We start from the raw sequence: 5000 nt of genomic DNA on the forward strand, positions 1-5000 counted from the left end.
CATCTATCTATCTATCTATCTATCATCTATCTATCTATCTATCATCTATCTATCTATCTGTCTATCATCTATCTATCTATCATCTATCTATCTATGCAGCTTGACATGCAGCTATAGAGCCACGCATTTCGTCTGCTCAGTCTGCAAATGTGTGAAATGTTGCCACATTTGTGAGAGAATGACTTTGACTCCTGGGTGTTATAAAATCCTGAAAAGGGTTTTATTGAATTTATAAGCAGTAAAACACAGCCTAAATACCGGGAAGTGTGCTTGAATATGACTCTTACACTGAATGGCTTTTATTTTCCCTCTAATGATGTCCCATTTAAATGTCCAAAAATCTATGAATTGGCAAGGTCCCAGCACCCAACTCAAGCCACAAAACGTTCTAAATGATAAATAACAGTACAATAAAAGTATTGTGGGCACAACCTCAATAGCTATAGCTCGGCATCTGCCCAGGGTCATTAGTTTTGTCCAAACTTCTAGGGTTAAGTGTTATTTTTAGATGATCTGACAACATTTTGGAAAGTGTTCTAATTCTATATGTCGGGAAGGTCGACTCTTCAACTTTGCCTTTAAATGTATCTTTACTTTTAATTGTCACAAAAGACACATTTCGCCCTTCACAGGTTTAGTTAGTAAAGCTGTAACACCTTAATATTCACCGTGTCAACAGACGAGGCCTTGGGGGTTTAGCGAGTCTTCGCCCTTGACTACTAGCATCACAACAAATGATGCTGTTAATGGATGCAGCTTCATGAATTTAAACAGACTTTGCCAACTGTCATCGATGTGCTAGAGGAAGGATTTTTACTTCCGGGAACAGCATAAAGAAGTTTATGAAGCAGTTTCTCCTTTATGTTACCACTAAATAGTGACGACTGACATTTGCAAACGCCTTTACTATAGACATTATATAAATGTTTAAAGAGCTGCATATTAAACTGAATTCTTTTTTACTTTTTGACTTCCTAAAATGTTTTCTTTTGCAGAGCAAGCAAACTTGTCTTGATAGATGAATTTGGTTTAATAAAAAATAAAATAAGTATTGATTGGGGCTGTAATTAGTAGATGAATAGAGTAGTCATGTGATTCTCCCCTCAGTATGTCTGTAGTGATGCTCAGGGGAGTCTGCTGCCTCCTTTCTGCTGTTATGGATGCAGTGCAGGAACACATTTAGACCTCTGGAGGAGGTTGTATGATGACATCATTTACCTCATGAGGCTGAGATGATTTATTGCATAAGAGTTCTAAGAGTGCCACAAACAGCATCCAATATAGTAGCAGCATGACAGGAACCTGGGTAACCATTTCCTTGCAATATTAGCAGAAAATATAGTTAGTGAAGTTGCTCCTCTTCAACTTCCTCCATGTCAAGAGGACCCAGAGCTGATCACTCTGAGAGACAGGGAGGGAAAAAAAAAACTATTTTTGAAGTCTTCTTGATGGGAAGACATTTGCACTGGGGCTACTCTTGGATTGACTGGCAGCTCTGGAGCAAGTCATGTCAGCTGTCGATCAATCTGTCAAAGCACAAAAGTCTGCTCCCCGAGCCTGGATCGCTGGTTAGCAGCACACATCTATAGCGAGGGCAGACCACATTAAAGCTGCTCTCACCAGAGGGACACTCTACCTGACAAAACCCCTGTGAATACACACTCCAGCCTGAATTAAATGCACTTGCGGGCCCAACGTGATACAATTAGGAGTTGATTATGTGTAAATCAAATGATGACAGCCGGACCGTGTGGCGGTCTGGCATGTTTTCATCTCCAATCCATCGCCTCGGGGGAGTGATAATTGATTCCCAGGCCCCCTGTGGGAAGGCTGCTGCTCTCATCTTGCATGGCACAGTTGCACAACTATTCTGACATCAGAAATTTCAACGAGTGATTACATATCTGTCAACTTTGACCCGCAGCCTTCGGAACATGATATGGTAGGGTTTTATCTACCTGTGCACAATGTGAGGAGACTACAGACAGTCACATTGTACACAAATGTCAGTTAACATGTGGAAAGTTAGCAAACCTTTTTTTTTTTTTACATTAATTGATACTGAAATGTTTTTTTTAATGTCTTATATGTGTGTGTGCGTGCGTGCGTGCGTGCGTGCGCATGTTTATGTTGGGGGCTTGTGCCAAATCACTACTTTCTTTCTGAAGCCTGTTTGAAAAATGTATGAGCTGTTGAACCATTGTGTTTGCGTGCGCACCCTTGGATGTTTGTGTGTGTTTGTTCTTATGTGTGTGCGCGTGTGTGTGTTTGTGGACTTCAAAGCATAACTGCTGCAAGTTAACCTTTGCTGTGTTGCTTTCTACCTGAAGCCCCAACACTCGCTGTTATGTGACATGAAGCTTATTATTTGCTCATATCAAACTGCCTACCAATTGTAGATCTAAAACATCAAATATTCTCAAATGACTAACAAAAATACATAGCAATTAGCTTTGTTAAATCAGCTGCACACAGCAGGAAATGAAGTCTCTTGTGTAGACGAAAGCAAGACTAAAATTTGTTGTCGACAATCCTTTTCAGATTTCAGTACTTCAGAAGACAGAAATTAATGATCATATGGACTAAAATGAAACAAATAACTTTTTGAATTTTAAATAACAATAACCTAATGACTGAAATATGACAAACTAATACACTTTTAAGAAAAAAAAATATCAAAACAAAATTCCAAAAACCTGAGGAGACAAACCACAAAAAAAAACTGAGGTCAATAAACTCAAACTGGACTAAAATAGTTCAGGTTTCTCTTGACTAAGTCAAGACTAGAAGGCTTAGACTTTTATTCAAATAACACTTAAAAATGCTGCCAAAATTCAACCTCTCGTTACTGTTTTATCTAGAAATGTACCTTAAAAGACCTGGCAGTGAACTTCAAAAATCTAAATTTTTACTTTGATGGTAGACTACGCATCCTCACCACGACTTACATAAATTTAAACCTGCGATTCATGGCAACATCTAAGACCGAGGAATGAAATATAAATTAAAACAGACTACGCGACAGAACAAATGAGGAGAGGCGTGAATGCACACTGTGACCCGTGAGTGTGTCCAAACAGCTCCCTATGAGAGCACACAGTTACCAGTATAAGAGCTGTGAGTGTGCTTCACAGAGGATTAGGTCTTTCAGACTCACTGGTCCACAGATCTCTGCCAGTATTCCCAGTGAGACTGATTATCCTGGCCTGTCACAGACTCAGAGGATAATTACAGGGTCTCCCTTAGGTCACTGCTCACTCCATGCCCCATGAATGGAAACCCACTGCTGAGAGAGATGCCAAAGACGACTGGGAGGGAATACAGGTTGCTTCCTAACACCGACAAACAGAAAAACAAGAAAAGAAAAAAGGATTTTCTTTCACTCTCTGTCTTCCTACAGGTGTATTTTTTTACACAACAACTCCTCATTGTCTGCATCTGATCTTCTTGTCTCAGACATGCTCTCAATTTCACTTAAACTGTCTTCCCCTCACTCTCTTTCAGCTTCTCTCATCCTCCACATTGCTCACGTTTCCTCTGTTTCATCCTCCACTTCTCTTTCATGTCTCCCGTGTTAGCTCTACCTCGCCACCTCATGGAATGTTTTTAGATTACATGAGGTGGTAGGAAAAAAAAAATGAAGCAGCTGCAACAACTCATTTTCCATGCAGTCCACAGAAGTAATTGAAAGGCAGATAGAAACTCCACAAGGACAAAGTGACACTGGCAGAAATTCTACACCTCCACTTGTCCCAGAGTCCCTACAGGAACACAACACCAAAGCACCTTTTCCTTCCAAAATAAAGCTGCCTGTAGACTGAATCCTGCTCTGGAACTCAAAAACAGAATGTGGGTGCAGGTGAGAAAAAAGCTACATGAATTAACTCGGAACCCATGGCAGCTAGATTCTGGTATTGTGTCTTTATTTTATCCAACTTTGGACATCATTGTGGCTTAAGTGCTTCCCAGGAAACACAATGAGAGCACTGTTGTTCTCTGGTGACTCTGTGGGTTGATCATGTGATGTACTATCTTTCAGGGGAAACATCGAACCAACCTGTCTATGCCTGGTCGACTGAGAGAAATCTATGAAAAGTTGTAGTAACACACACACACACACACACACACACACACACACACACACACACACACACACACACACACACACACACACACACACACAAATAGGATATCGGGGGAGGGGGGAAGCTAATAAAACAGCATTAAGATAAAAGGAACCAACATTACAGCGCATTACAGTTGTGTCATGTAGTTAAAGGAAAACGCCTCTCGCTCCATGTTGTCCTCTGTGACAAGCTTCAGAGACTTTAGCAGCGTTTAAGAGCCACTTCAGAGCCAAGCATACACACCATCCTGGACCCCACCCTCCCTCTCACTCTGTGTGTGGCTGCTTAATTATTGATGCTTATGTATTGCTGATTTTGGTCTTTGTGTTGTCCCCTGTGAATGCTCTTGTAAGGCGGATGGAGGTATTTATCTAACTCAGAAAGTAGGGCTCTATTCCTCATCCTGTCCACACACATCGCCGAGGCCTTCCCAGTGGATATGACCTCAGCACTGTAGCAACGAGAGGACATTCTCACACACGGAGGAGGAGTATTTGTTTTCATTTACCACTGAAATTATATACAGGACAGTCTTGAGGGTGGGATGCTTAAATCTGCAGTTATCATGACCCAACATAGAATAAGCCACTGTGTTGATGACAACTCCTTTATTTGCTCAAGCTAAATGCCCAAGGTTTTAAATTTTTTTTTTTAAACTTTTGCCTCCACCCACATTAAAATGTTTAGCGTACAAACACTGGTTAGCATTGGTTCAAGGGGTGCAAAACATCTGAATCTAAATCATATATAAAATGTTTCTTTAATGTGAGTTGAAGTTTAGTGATGGAGTGGTGAAGCTGCATAAAATATAAAAAAGCATGCAGCATGTTGGAATTCCTCAGAGTTGTGAGGAAGTGCAATGGCTCTCTCTGG

This window comes from Aulostomus chinensis, chromosome 2, assembly GCF_037954235.1.
Source record: "Aulostomus chinensis isolate RoL2024-O1b breed Wild chromosome 2, RoL_Achi_v1.0, whole genome shotgun sequence".
In the NCBI taxonomy this organism is placed as follows: Eukaryota; Metazoa; Chordata; class Actinopteri; order Syngnathiformes; family Aulostomidae; genus Aulostomus; species Aulostomus chinensis.